The sequence below is a fragment of the Podarcis pityusensis genome (assembly GCF_964106645.2).
Source record: "Podarcis pityusensis genome assembly, chromosome: 1".
In the NCBI taxonomy this organism is placed as follows: domain Eukaryota; kingdom Metazoa; phylum Chordata; class Lepidosauria; order Squamata; family Lacertidae; genus Podarcis; species Podarcis pityusensis.
The window spans coordinates 93,592,396-93,607,567 of NC_138028.1; the positions used below are offsets into that span (position 1 = coordinate 93,592,396).

Below are 15,172 nucleotides of genomic sequence, written 5' to 3' on the forward strand. Positions count from 1 at the left end.
TGGTACCACAGTTGGCTCCAACTCACATCAATCCCCACCAGCATGACCAATGGTAAAAGGTGATAGGAATTGTAATCCAAAACATATAGAGTGCATCAGATAGGGGGGGGGGAGGGTAGCCTCAATGCTAAGAAACCACAGTGCATATGTGTGTATTGTGTGCACATTATGTGTATTTGACTTGCCTCGTAGTATCTGACTTCTCACCTGCTTTTGAAATTAGTGGCTTGATTGCCCCCTTTGGTTCCTGCTTTCTCCTTGTGGCTCATATGAGACTGAATTGTGTTGGCTCTACTGTTGTCCACCAGGCCTTGCTGCAAGGCTCCACCACTAGGGACCCATGCACAGGAATGTCCCTATTTTCATCTGGAAACCTTTAAAAATATGGTATACAGTACAGCTTCACTGAAATCAGCTTATCCATCCAATTGTAGATACCTTGAAAACAGTTATAATTGCAGATGCCTTGAAAGCTGTTGAGATCACTAAAAAAAAAAAAAAACAGGCACACTGTAATGTTATAGCAAATATCTGAAATTTGGTAAGTGTTGCTATTCATGTGATTGCTGCCAGTCCAAGTAACCTTTAGTGATTGTCCTAAAATTCAGTACACTAATGGTGAATGTGGACAGTCCCATAAATGTGATTGTAAGCATTTAGTAATCTGAAAAGTGGGGACATTAATATGTCTTATTTTATGTGTTCAAAAATTGATTTGAGGTCACAGCATTCCCATGACCACATCCACCAAAGTTTGGACATTTGCGTTGGCGTAGTTCACATTGAGAAGAGGAGCGTTCAGATGACCTCCATGTGTTCAAAGACTGCATGCATTGTGGGTCTTCCCCCCCAGTCCAGCTCTCTGTATGTGTGTAGAAAGGGTGTACTGCTTCTACTTGGCCCCACAGTGCACTTCTGAGGTGGGGAAGCCACTACTTTTCTACCCTAGATGTCTCTGAGCAAACGCTTACCTGATATTGGTGTGAATCACAAGGGCAGGGCCAAGGAATGAGGCCAGTACAGCCCCACAATCCCTTTCTACATACTTTCCTGCCTTCGCATGTACCACCCGTGAATGAATTTTTCAGCTGAGGAGCATTCAGTCATGCAATCCTCCCACCCCCACCTACAGTCTGAAATGTTGTAGCTCAGACACAGGTTTACCACCTCAGAAGTTGGCCCTAAGGTCAGGACAACTGGGGGTTGTTAACAATCCCTGTGACATTTTGTTTTCAGAGCCATATTTATTTCCCAAGACTGACTTTTAAATATGTCCTACCAGAGTCCTAAGCTCACGAGGAACAAAGTAGAGGTGGGGGAAGTTAAAAATAAGGTATGTGGAGTTGTGGGTGAGCGTGTGCATGTAAAGGGCTTTCTGTTCAGCACACTCCATTTAAAGCTTGTTCATAAATCAAGCACTCACCTCTCAATACGCAGCTGAAAACATGTTATACGTCGGACTTTGTTTCGTCAAGAATCACTGCTCTCTCTCACAGGCCTTCAGGTGAACGGCAAGACTTGGTGGAAAGCAGTAACAAGGCAACCCCCTCAGGGCTCACTGCTAGGACCAAATCCTATTTAACATCTCTGTTAGTGACGTGGAAAGGAAAATGAGGCTTAATTGCCAGATGATAGGAGTTGGCAGCATGCCCATTGTTTGGAGCAGCCACACCAGAGGCATTTATATTTGGCCTTGAGATGACATGCAGTTTTTCTCTCCAGCCTCCATTACATGGCAGCGAGTGAATGGCAGTGAGAAGAAAAAGTTTCAAAAAGACTAAAACACTAATCAGCAATCTCTAAAATACAATGGCTGCTTTAAATAAATAACACATTTTTTCAGTAAACATATTTTCATTTTTCTTGGTTTTTTAGTATGCATTTATAGTGACTGCTAGATTATTCAAGTTGAAAGTATTTCTCTGCTGCATAATCAGTAAGGCTTTTTAACTTATTATTACTTACTTACTTACTTAAAAGTAAAATAGATCAATAAAGAAACTTTTGAAGTAATGAGATGTCAGCATTGACATCGTCTCCGCAGAAAGCAAAATACCGGTAATGCTATTATTGGAATAATTTGTCACGACTATTTTTAATGAGCTTGGTGGGGGCTCTTCAAGGCTGATGGCACACAATAAAGTACAGTACAGGTGTGGCTTTCTGTCTGCCATTAGATATTGGTTGCATTCACATGTAACAACGAGCCAAACATCCTGGATTACCACAGTTCAGCAATGGGCAAGCAGTATGCTGGTGTACGCTGACATGTCGTTTCCATTTCACTGTTCCTCTGGCACAAGCAGGATAAACAAACCAGGAATCTTTGTCTTCACATTACTGTATGTCACAATGTTAGACTATACCACTGTACATCTGAGCAAGAAATCATGGTTTCTTGCTGCCTAGCAAGCCACATCCCTATGTCATGGTGTGTTACTGGCTTTCTGATTGTGGCTTGTTAAGAAGTAATAAAACAAAATCCCTTGCTTCCTTCTGTACATTGCAGTGAAATTAGAATAAGATCTAATGGGAGATCCTTGATGCCTTACTTGTATCCAGTGTTTTTCTTCTTAAAAAAAGGGTGCTGGGACTGTACCCCCTTGAGTACCCCCAGAAAAAAGCACTGCTTGCAGCCAAGATTAGCCTGCAAACATAATTCTTCAAACACAGGTGACAATATTCAGAACTCTGTGTGAATACATAGTTTTTTAAAATTATATTTTGAGTTCTCGATGTCTCTGTGTACCATTTCAGTTTCATAGGTGTGATTGTTTTATGTCCTGCTATTAGATGAAATCATCAGAATGGCTCCAGGCAGCACCCCACACGTGTTTGTGTGAGGCAAAATCCTTCAGAGAATTGCAAATGCTGGGATTTCCTAATCATCACCATTAAGCATGTGAGATAATGTCCTTGAGGTTACATCACCTAGTTGAACACTATTGTGAGGGAGGTAGCATATTTGGCATTCTTGAATAAGAGAGGTTTGAAATTTACTGTTTCTGTTGTGCAAAGCAAAAGCAAAGGCAGCCATGTTGGCTCACCTTTTAAAAAATCATATCGGGGAAATACCTAACCCTGTTGGCCAATCAAAATGTCACAAAATCATCATATATATTTGACTATTGGTGAAGCTATCTCCATTTGCACCTTATAAGAATCTTATGATGGAGGAAAAAAGAGGAGGTAGCAAACATTCAGATCACCTTATATTAGGTGCTATTCAAGTTATTCTTATGCGCATGGAATAGTAGGTGCCAGTGTTGCTCATTTCTAGGCTCTCGGATGTATGTGAGTAAGTGTGCACAGAATAACTCTCATTAGATCCTAGGGGTATGGAGTAGGTCTAAAAGGCATTTGCTTCTTGTGTATATAATATATGTGGATACATATATTTGTATCCGGCTACAGATTCAGACAGGAAGCTAAAAGTGTAAAGAGCTTAGCTGTGCAATCCTCTGCATACTTACAAGGGAGTAAGTTCCACTGTGGTCGGTGGGATTTATTTCTGAGGAAACATGCTTTGAATTTCGCTGCACACAAAGGCATCAAACAAAACTAAACACACCAATTAGTGAGCTAGCTTTTCAGTGCAGGCAAGGTCTTTTTGGTGGGGAGGGGGATAAGGAGACACAGAGAAATGATGCTTGAGCAGTGTGTATATTTGCCAGAATTCTATGTGAAACTGTGTTTGCAAGTGCCAGTTAAAAATGCCTCCTGTTTACTGATCAAATACATTCTCTATTTCCTACTTCTGACTGCAGTTTATGACAGATATACACAATGTATATAAGACTACAGAAGGGCAATTCCTGAGCTTAATTGCACCAACCAGCCACCTCATTCATCCTCCTGAAACAAAAGCAATGTTTGTTAGAGCTTAATTAGCATAATATATTGCAGTTATTACATTCAGAAAGCTACAGACATCTTCCTTGGAGGGGGTAAATAGGATCCTGATAATTGGGTTTCAAACAACAAATTGAAAGCTGCATTTAATAATGCATAGGATGCAAATACAGAGAGCCCCACCAACCCCTTCATGTCTGGCCACGTGGGTCTTTTTAGTTATAATGAATTGAATGTGCCTTGTGGTAACACTGAAATTGCTCTTTTTTTAGTACTTGTTTAGTATAAAAATCATAATCTAAAGACAAATATTAATTTTATATTTCCAGTATTATTCAGTGCTTTAAAGAAATCTGCTGCTTTTGAGAAAAAATAAAATGGATTCCTACAGCTAATGTAATGAACATATAAGTTATTCTGTGGTTTGCTTTCAGCATTCAGCAGACAGCTAGAGAGAGGGAAATGGCTTTATCCTCTGCAGTTTATAGCTGTGATAGATATTTATGTATACCATCAGATCTGACTATTTTCCTGCTCACAGCTTATTTAAAGGCACAGATAATAATTTGCAACGTTCCAGAATTTAAACCATGGATCTTCTGGGATGCAGAGCATATATTTCATTTAGAGATTAAAATCTTCATTCTGGAGTAATGCTGGGCAACATGTGATTATCCACCACCCCACCACATTTGATGTTTGCACCACGTTTATGTCTCCGAGAATTCAATTATGTACCAATAAATCTAATCCTAATGGTTGCAGAAGCAAGTCTGAAAATATAGCACTGAACTTCAGGTGCATGTTGTTTTCACAGAAGTCAGATCCCTTTCTCGAGGAGTTTACAATTTAACATTCGATGAAGGGGTAACAGGAGGAAGGGTAGAACAGTGGAAGCAGGACTAAAGAATGCAGAAAGAAGGTGCATTATATCTGTTACACATCCTTAAGCACCATAGAGCATGAGAGAACTAAAGGCTTGAGCCAAAGGCCTCACAAAAAATAGGGGTTTTTAAGAATGGCAGTAACTACAAGAAATGGCTCCAGGCAGTTGTTCTGAGAGGCACTTGCAAGCAAGGGATTCATGGGCTTTTCAAACACACTCGAACTCGGGACGCAAGGGAGAAATGTGCTAAGAGGAAGGCATGCTTGGCAAACCCACATCATGATCAACTCCCGCCCAGAAACCAATGTCCCCACTGTGGATGGACATGTGGATCCAGAATTGGCCTCCACAGTCACTTACGGACTCATTGTTAAAACTGTGTTTATGGAAGACAATCTTACTCGGCTACGAGTGATCGCCAAAGAAGAAGAAGAAGAAGATGATGATGACATGGTGGAGTCTTTCACAGGAGCAGGAGATGTTCAGATGGTAGAGGGTTATGAAGCTCAAGGAATCAAGACAATGGACATGGGTATATTGGGTTATGAGAGTGGAGAGATAAGAGGGTAGGGAGGCCTTGGAGGGCTTTGAAGGTAAGGACAAGGAGCTTGTGCTAGATCCAGAAATGTGGACAGGAAGCCATATAATCAAAGTGGCAAGAGAGGTGGGTGTTTTTGGCAACTGTTGGACAGTAGTGGATGGCAGGAAGATATGGATGGGGGACAGCGTTGCTCACCTGGCTTCCCAAGGCTGAGTAACATAGTCAGTTACCAAGAGGGGGAAAGATGAGGTGCCACACCACTGCTTGCTATTGGCCCTGGGTAGATGTGATGGGAACAACATGAGAAAACAGAAGATCAGAAAGAAGATTAGTATAGTCTAGCGAAAGATTGCCAGTGTTCACTTTTTCTTCTTCTAAACCTTAGTGAATTCCTCACTTCACTTCTAATTTTGAAGACTGAGAAATGTATTATTAAAAACTATGTGCCCAAAATTTAAAATGTTGCTGGTGAGAAACTTTAAAGTGCTTATTGCTATTTTGGTTGTAAGAGTTCAGGTGAGACTTTTTTATTTTTAACGTAGAAAAATTATGAGAGAAGTGTGTTTAAATTTAGTGCAGCACATCCAAGAATGTTTTGAATGCAGAAATCGTGGAATGCATTTCTTAAAATTCCATTAGTGTCCCTTGCAAAAAGGCATTTTGTTTTTCAAAAGCACTCTACATAATTGGTATGTTCAAATCTCTTGGCTCAGTACTGCTGCCATGCAAGCTAAAAACACAGTTGTGGAACAGCTTGTTACACCCAGTAGAGTACTCTCTTGCTGGGGTTGTGGGAAGAGTTTTAAAGATGCTATACTTTGATATGAATGCTGCATTCAAATCTACATAGTGCTACTGAAATATAGCCCTATAGGATTCCCTTTTTAAAACAGACCAGCTCTGAAAGTGGAAAAGAAGAATTTGTTCAGAATTTTGATAGGTAGCAAGGCTCTGAAATCTTCAAAGAACCTTCCTCTTGTAGCATCTTAAAGACTTAAGAAAATAATTATAACGTAAGTTTTTGTAGACTTGATTCTGTTTTATAAAATATATAGAATTTTAGCTGTTTTCATTATGATATACAGTAATATAACTCGAGTTAAAATGAAAAGAAGGGAGAAATTATAAAGTGTTTTAACCCTAATGCATAGGATCAGGCTGCAATCCAGTATAATTGCTCACCAGCGTGTGGAGGCTGCAATGGCATGTGCAGTGGGGGGATTGAGTTAAAACTAGGGAGTTATATTAAAAATTATCTGAGGACTGTAAGCTGAGCTCCTCTGCATCCAATAAAGACAAGATAGAAAGATCTGTAGACAGCCAGTATATGTTTTATACAGAGGGTTTCTTTCAGCTGGAATGTTCTAGAACTCAGTTCCGGCACTCTCAGGTGGACGTCATTGCCGTTATAAGAGAACAAGGGAGGCGTTCATGGTGAGTTCTGGCACCTCTTTTTCTAGAAAAAGAGCACTGGGTTTATAAATCATGGGTGCAATCCAGAGAAGAACTGATTTGCTTAAATCCTATTGATTTACATATACTTAGCTTTGACTTAATCAACGTAGATTTCTCAGGATTTAAGTGTACCTATATTATTCTGATTTACACTCCATAAACACATAGGTATAACTTTTAGGTGCTTCAGGAGTCCTTTTGAGATGAAAGGTGCTACATAAGCAAAATATTAATCATCCTTTTATATAATCATTATTTATATAAGGGCAGACTCGTCCCACCTGATTGCACACAGTCTGTACTGGTTAATTTCAAAGATGTTGAAACACCATCACAGAATGAATTTAAATTACTGACAGAAGCTAATTTGTATTTTTATATTTTCAGTAAAACCACATAATTACTTCGTTGTGTAACTTATTAAAGATGATGTGCTAGAATTAATAAAGAATAAATTAGTGGAATTCATAGAACAAAACAGGGATTCTGATATTGGCTGTTCAGTGACTAGAATAATAAGTGAGAGTGAAATAGCAATGTCATTGGTTTTATAACTAATCATCAGTGTCTGATGAAAAATACCCTGTAGGACCAAAGATACCACTGGCTTTCCCCCTACTTTTAATTCCATGAAATATTTCATTTTTGTTAACCCAATTTAAATTATGTTTGCATAGAACGGATTGTGAATTTTGTTTCTGGAAGCTACAGTCATTATTATGGAAATAGTCCAGGATAGCCTTTGGCTGGAATCAAACAATCTTTTTTATTTTTTAAGATTTGAAAATGGTTTGAGAGAGATTTTCCTTCTCATTCCAGAGATGGACCCAGGGCTTCAGCAGAACCGTCAGCTGTGGTGACACAAAAATTCCTCAGAGTTTCAAGGATTCCATAGGAATCCATTAGTCTCTGGTGGGTGAACCATCCAAATAGTCCCTCATACCTGTAAAGTTTTATGTTACTGAGTGTCTGAACAACTGCAGGCTCCCCACATCCTTCAAATTGAGGAGCAGGTCCCTCTGAGCACACGCTCAGCCCAAGTTTTAGTATATGGGCTGTGCTCACGGTATCTTTTCTTAGTTGAAGATAGACAATCAAGAAAAAAATAACTTCTGCTTACGTCTCCACTCACCTGCTTATCCTTGTTCCAGAAACCCAAATCACAAAATAAAGCTTATATATTATATAAGCTTATATAGCAGCTTATATAGAACTTAGTACAGTCATACCTCATGTTACGTGAAAGAACATCCACTTCATGTTACGTTCTTTCAGGTTACGTCCCGCAGCGACCCGGAAGTACTGGAAAGAGTTACTTCCGGGTTTTGCCGCTCACGCATGCGCAAACGTGCAAAATGATGTCACGCGCATGCGCAGAAGCGGCAAATCGCAACCAGTGCATGCACAGACGTGCCGCTGGGGGTTGCGCTCTTTTCATGTTGCAAACGGGCCTCCGGAACAGATCCCGTTCACACCCAAAGGTACTATAATAAGTCAGCTTATTTTTGATGCCTCCTCTTGGCTTCAGGTTTAGGGCTATAGGGCTATAGAGATCCATTTCAGAAAGCGGGGTGGGGAGTGGGTGGGTGGGTGTAAATATAGCTGTTCCCTTCAATCTGGGACAACTGTGGAGGATGACACTTTTCTCTAGGGAAGATATGTGGCATGCGTGACCACTGAAGGATATGCTGACAGGAGGAAGAGGAGAAGTCTCTGCTTGATTCTCACAAGGAGCTGCCTAAACCATAGCTTCCAGTTGGGGTGGAAACCTTTCCAGAGCAGGCTCTGGTGATTCTGAGCCATTGTGGAAACACATGGAGTGTGTGCCCAACAGGCCATTCCTGGAACCTAAGCCTTCCTTGAGACCCCCTTTGCATGACTGCAGACCTTGTAGCAGATTCAAAGAGACCTAGTACATCTTGAGAGGCATCCCCTGGGTTAGGCCTCCTCATCTGCTCTAAGGTGTCCAACGTTGCCTTGGAGGTTCGGGGCCCCTTGAGGCCACATTGGGTGTCTTTACTATATTAGATCTTTCTAGATCCTGCAATTTTGCTCTGGACATGTGTCAGAATAAAATAGATCCGCTGCACTTTGTTCTGCCCAGTCTTGTCAGAGTGGAACCATTAGGAAAAATTATATTGTGTTAGAGCACAATATAATAAAGGAATATTATCATTGGGAATCCATGGTATGACAGTAATTGATTTTTATCTCCTACAAATTCAATATGTGTGTGTTTATTTGCAATTCTCTTGTGCTGTGCTACCATTATCAGCAGACTATTTGAAGGTTGGATTCATAGGCTAGTTGTATGCAGTGTGAACAAGATTTTCTTTGAGTATTTTGGCAGCAATTAATAACATTGTGACTATGACTTCTCAGCTTTGCTATGAGTTGCCTGCAATCAGGAGCCAGCTGGTTATCTTCTCAGTTTCACCAGCTGTAATGTGGGATTGCAGATTATGAATACCTTGCAACAGGATTAAAAGGCAACCCTCAAAAAGAAATAAGGAGTAGGTTTACCATTTGGTCAATTATAATTTATACAGTATAGTTGGAAGGAGGCGCCTCCACTGCAAAAGATCTTCAGGGGAGTGCTATTTTCACCCTTCCCCTCCCCTTTAGTGGGATGTAAGAGTCCTTATGCATACAGAAAGGTAAGAACTCACCCACCCTTGTCATTTCATGTACAGTGGTGCCTCGCAAGACGAAATTAATCCGTTCCGCGAGTGTCTTCGTCTAGCGGTTTTTTCGTCTTGTGAAGCAACCCTATTAGCGGATTAGCACTATTAGCGGTTTAGCGGCTATTAAAGGCTTAGCGGCTTAGCTGCTAAAAGGCTATTAGCGGCTTAGCGGCTTAGAAAAGGGGGGGGGAGCGGAAAAAAATCTCAAGACTCGCAAGACATTTTCGTCTTGCGAAGCAAGCCCATAGGCAAATTCGTCCTGCGAAGCAACTAAAAAACGGAAATCCCTTTCGTCTAGCGGGTTTTCCGTCTTGCGAGGCATTCGTCTTGCGGGGCACCACTGTACTAGAAATAACAAACTATTTAAAAACAGCTGCAAACCTGGCAGCAAGAGAGAGAAGTGTGTTGCTTGTTATAGGGTGAGTGTCTGGAATAGTAAAAAGAAAACATACTCCCTGGTATATTGTTTCTAAGGACTGTTTTCACCTTTCTTAGGGTACAGTGGCTTGAACCACTACAAAAAAAAGTTTAAATGGTATGACCAGTGGCCATGGTGGTGCAGGAAAATGAGAGGGACTCAATGCATTTACATTTACAGTCAGAATGTTAATGTGAACTAACCCTTTCTTTAGCAGACTTTAACCATTTAAAGACTTCAAAGACTTACAAAAGAATGTGCAAGAGTAAGAGCCCGGTTGTTTAGTTTTTCTCCTGTGCAGGTTTATGGGTCATTGTTGATTATAGAAATCATATGCTGTGTTGTACTGGATCAAAAATTAATCTAAAAACAAATTATGCAACTTTGTATATGTGAGGTTCCAGCACTAGGATCAGAGGTTTTGATTAAGATTTGCCAGCATGGACTGAGGACATTCAGTTAATAGAATGATTTTCCCACTGGACTGGGTAGGCAGGGAGTCTTTTGCCTCCTCCTCCAGGGGGAGGAGCCATCCCACCCTCATGAGACTCACTTGCCCTTCAGGGATGTTAAGATTGCAAATGCGCTCTCCTTTGTGGGAGGGGGGTTTGCTTCTTCCTGTGAAAGCAGTGCCTGGTCCTAGGTGACAAGACTACACTTTGGGCACCTGTTCCACCGCTGCTGCCTCTGGTTCTATCTTCCCCACTGTTGTGGGCATCCATCGAGGCTCTCAATTCCACATGAAAGTTGGGGCAGGTGGGTGGAGAGACAGCATCCCTGCTCCCTCGTTCCAAGTGGCCAAAGCCATGGAGGAAAGGGAAGAAACCCCCTCCTCCAATTCAGGTTCAGCCTCTTCCTTTTCCTGGATGCTAGCCTTAGATTTTTTTTTTGAGGGAGGTGGGGCTACTCAAGTTCACCTTGTAATATTGGATGGCCCATCACCATCTCTCAGCTTCACCTATCTCTCAGGTTTCTTGTAAAGATAACTGCATGTATATTGGCCCTGATTTCCTCAGAGGAAGGGTCGGATACAAATATGATAAACAAGAATATAATAAGCTTATTTTGGAAGAGGGGTGATAGGAAGGCTGTGAGCTGTATATACTCTACTCTAAATGTGCATTGAAGAAGTAGACCACAGCTGGCCTCAGTGGAAATGTTATCATAATAGGAAATCAATTCTGAATTACGCCATATGACGTTAGCTGCGCTTTCATCTTTCACTATGATTAGCAAGCACAGCTTCGCTAATGTTTAAACTTTTGAACAAGGCCAGCAATATGAAAATGTCCATAACGGAAGGGAGGGGACAGAGAGTTGCTTGTAGAATTCCATGACAGTAGAAAGCTCCCCCCCCCAATTCATACGCTTCATTGATTTGTTACAATAAGTTAAACTGAACAACTAATCAATACTATTGATTCATTATACAGGTTCAATTGTACTTTCCTTTCATTATGAAACACTGCTGGCAATAATGAACATTCCAGTAAACGGAAGAACTCCCCCCCCCCCCCGTTATTTGGCTTTGTTTTTCTCTAGGGAGCCCTTTTCTGAGCTGGGCTGCTCTCTTGCAAGAATAACCACAGCTTTTTCTAATGCTGTATTAATGCTAACTATCTCCAGGGTTATCCAAGCATAGAAAAAGTAAGGCACCAGCCTTGCTGAGGGAGGATGCACATGCTGCCTGAGGAGGGAGGCTTTACATTATGTTGTTTTGTGGTAGCAGTCTTGGAGTGGGGGTGGGGTGGGGAGGACACACTCCTGGTGGACTTTCAAAGTGGCTTAAATAGGTGGGGGAGAGAAATTTGGCGACAGGCTTCAAGGGGAACCTATGGAGCAAATGCAACTACTTTTCCTCAGCGAGGAGCCTGAAACCTTCATAGAGTCAGAGCTAAGAAATACTGATGATGATGATGATGATTTAATTGCATCATTTGTATAAAAGGTGTTTTATGTGTGTAACAGGCAGCTGGTTGTCCACTGTGAGAACAGGATGCTGGTCTAGATGGGCCATTGGCCTGATCTTATGTTCTTATTAACTAACACAAGGTAAAAAAGGAGGTTTGCTCTAATTTTCATATTGCAGGGGTGAGTGTGACGCAGCAGAGGAAGCTGAGGGAAAGGAAGGGAGAAGCAAGTTGTAACACAACAACGGAGAGAGTGATGAGGGGAGGAAAGGGTGAATGGGGGCAAACTCTGTTACATGCGTACTCTAGTGTCCTTTTTGTCTGGAATGAAGAACGAGGGTTAAGTTTGGAGAAAGCGAGAGAGATGCTGCACCACAGAGGTACCTTGACAAACAGCAATTCAAACCACCACAAGGGTGCTCTCTGGGGGTGATGTCATCTGGCTAGTTCAGTCACATCAGCATCACCTCAAGAAAACCACAGCATCTGGAAGGAATGTGAATTGCTGTTTTATTTTCACATCTAATATAATAATACCTTTATTGTCATTGTACAACCTGTGTACAATGGAATTAAACGAGCCTCCCCGCCCAAACATTCAATCTCTTATTGAACAACACACCACCTTGCAAGTCAATTTCGCTATGTTATTTTTTGTTCAACAGCCTAACAGCCCACGGATAGAAGCTATTTTTTAGCCTGTTGGTATGGCTGATTATACTTCTATATCTCCTGCCTGAGGGTAGAAGATTAAAGAGGTGATGGCCAGGGTGTGAGTCATCCCTGAGAATTTTTCTCGCTCTCCTAAGACAACAATCCCTTGTGATGTCATCTAGCAGACTCAAGGGACAGCTCATGATATCATGTGCTGTGTTCACCACCCTCTGTAGAGACTTTCTGTCCGTGGCTGTCAGGCCAGCATACCACTCTATGATACAATATGAAAGGACACTTTGTATCATGGACCAGTAAAAGGAGTTCATCAGTTGTTTAACATTATTCATTCGCAAGACCCTGAGGAAATGGAGTCTTTGTTGGGCTTTTCTGACCACCTGAGTTATGTTGATTTTCCAAGTGAGGTCCTCACTAAGGTAAACTCCCAGGAATCTAAGCATCCAAGTGCTTGAGACAGACTCTGTTGTACACTTAAAAGGTGCCAACATTTACCGTATTGGCCTGAATATAAGCCTCACTTGCTCCCCAAATTCCGACCATGAAAAGTTAAAGTGTGGCTTATATTCACGACCTCACGGTATGCAGCCAGGAGCGCGGCAAAGCGGTGCCTGCCCCACACGTAGTCCCCAGTCCTCTCCCCCAAGGCCAGGAAGGGAGAGAGCGAGAAAGGGAAAAGGCTGCTGGCAACGCAGCGCGGCTCCCCCCTCCCCGCCCAGTATGCAGCCAGGAGCAGCAAGGAATGGAGCGGCTTATATTTGGGTATTTTTTCTTATTTTTTCTCCCCCCCCCCCAATTTTAAAGATGTGGCTTATATACGGGTGCGGCTTATATTCGGTCCAATACGGTAAAAACAGCAACAACTTTACAGATGGGGGCAGGGGAGGAGTGTCAGTATCCATTTCCAGGGCCAGAACCACCATTAGGTAGACTGGGCAGCCATCTTGGGCAGGTGGCGTGTGTCTTGTTTTATGCATGGAATGCAGGAGATATCTTTGCCTCGGGCAGCAAAGTGTATTGTCCTGGCCCTGTCTGCTCCGGACTTACATGTATTTATTAGACCGTATGTAGAGAGTCCCCATGAATATACACAGGTAGGTAGTTCTCTGTGTGACAGGTTCCCCATTATACAGAGAGAACCCTTTTGCCTTTACAGCTGTGCAAATGGGGGGGCTTTCTACATGTGGGTCAGGGACGTAGAGCCTTCCGCCATGATGATGCTTTCCTCCACATGTAGGCATTCGCCGCCAATGAGCGTTTGTAAGGTGTCTTCCATTTATAACTGTAAAGTTAGTTTCTCTGGATAAAAAATAATTCTGTTCTCTCATTACAATCCAGCCTGCAAAAGTAATATAGAATAAAATTTCCCTTAAAAGCTCCAAGATTGCTGACTGGGACTTAACTGTTATGCTTCACTGTCTAAGGGACAAACTAGACATTATATGCAAATGTGTGCATTGAAGCCCAGACAGTTTTTACTTGGGAAGCTGCAGTTTTGAGTGAAGCAGCAGCAGGAGATGACTCTCTCTCTCTCTCTCTCTCTCTCTCTCTCTCTCTCTCTCTCTCTGTGTGTGTGTTAACCCTTTCTCTGCCAGACTTCTGTTGCTGTTGCTCAGAACAGCTCTCCCAGCTGTTTCCCCTCTTCACTTTCAAAATTTCACTCTTAGAGCTTTGTTGTACACATTTCCAGCAACCTCTTTGCACCTCGTTGAACTTTCCACATTTTGAAATAGTATTTTCTTCAAGTCAGACTGATTAGTAGTCTTGAGTTTTCACCGTTCTTGCAACTTCCACTTTATTTTATAGTTTGTGACTTCTCCGGCTTCCCTTCCTTGAGACAACATACCTGAATTGTTCTGTTAAGCTTTTGTTGTTGGGGTTGTTTGTTTTTTGTTAAAAAAAACCACTTTGAACATGAAGGTTCAGTCTTCTCTTGCAAAACACTACACAATGGACAATTTCGATCAGGGCTGTAGTCCTTCTGTTTTGACTTGTGTTGTTGTTTTGTTGTAGTTGTTGTTGATCAACAAGCAGTATATAAATTTTATGAAATAAATTCAAGTCAACTCCAGCCAGATGGCCAGTAGTCAGGGATAATGGGAGATGGATTTCATCCACATCTTGAGAGCCATAGGCTGACATTCATGAAATTGTAAGAGGCGTTGTAGGTTGTGTGGACTCTTGAGGAAGTTCTTTCCAGAATTAGAAACTGCACTTCTGTAATATAGATTTCCTCCACTTCCCCAAATAATATCAATTAAAGGGTTAACTCTGTAATGTCAGCATGCCAGGAGGAAATTAAACACATAACCTCCTGATATATATGAAACTGGATTTTTCATTTTCACACATAAGTTGTAAAGTTGTACAAGTTAATAAGAAAGTTTTAAAGTTAGTAAAGGAATAAAATAGGAAAAGTGCTAGGCAGCCAAAGATTCTAATTAAATTCTGCAGGTCAAACGAGCCTGGTTTTAGATGGTTTACTATGCAAGTGCCCTCTTCTTGCAGTGGGGACGCTCTGCTTGAATTTTCCAAATCTTTCAAAGTGTTTGACAGCACACTCTTCCCAGGCTGTAATTCTGGACATGCTTACCAGGAAGCAACCTCATAAGCGTGGTGTGTTTTGCTTGAGACAGCACTGCAAGTTATTTACAATATATATAGTTTGCATGTAGACACTTTAAACATGTTTGCACTGACGCATCTTTGGGTGTGTTCACATGGGTGGTTGTGTGGCGCTAGTGAGAGAGGTAA

At 41.6% G+C, this 15,172-nt stretch overlaps 1 protein-coding gene across 15 annotated transcripts in view; it reads left to right on the forward strand.

Annotated features, from left to right (window-relative positions):
- KALRN (kalirin RhoGEF kinase) overlaps positions 1–15,172 on the forward strand; it is a 509,101-nt gene that overhangs the window by 147,007 nt on the left and 346,922 nt on the right. The window contains exon 1 of one of the 15 annotated variants that reach the window (XM_081004644.1): positions 12,685–12,837. The exons of the other annotated variants lie outside the window; for them this stretch is intronic. The gene's annotated coding sequence lies outside the window, so the exon portion shown is untranslated. Of the gene's footprint in view, positions 1–12,684; positions 12,838–15,172 lie in introns of those variants that run through there. 15 annotated transcript variants of the gene reach the window in all.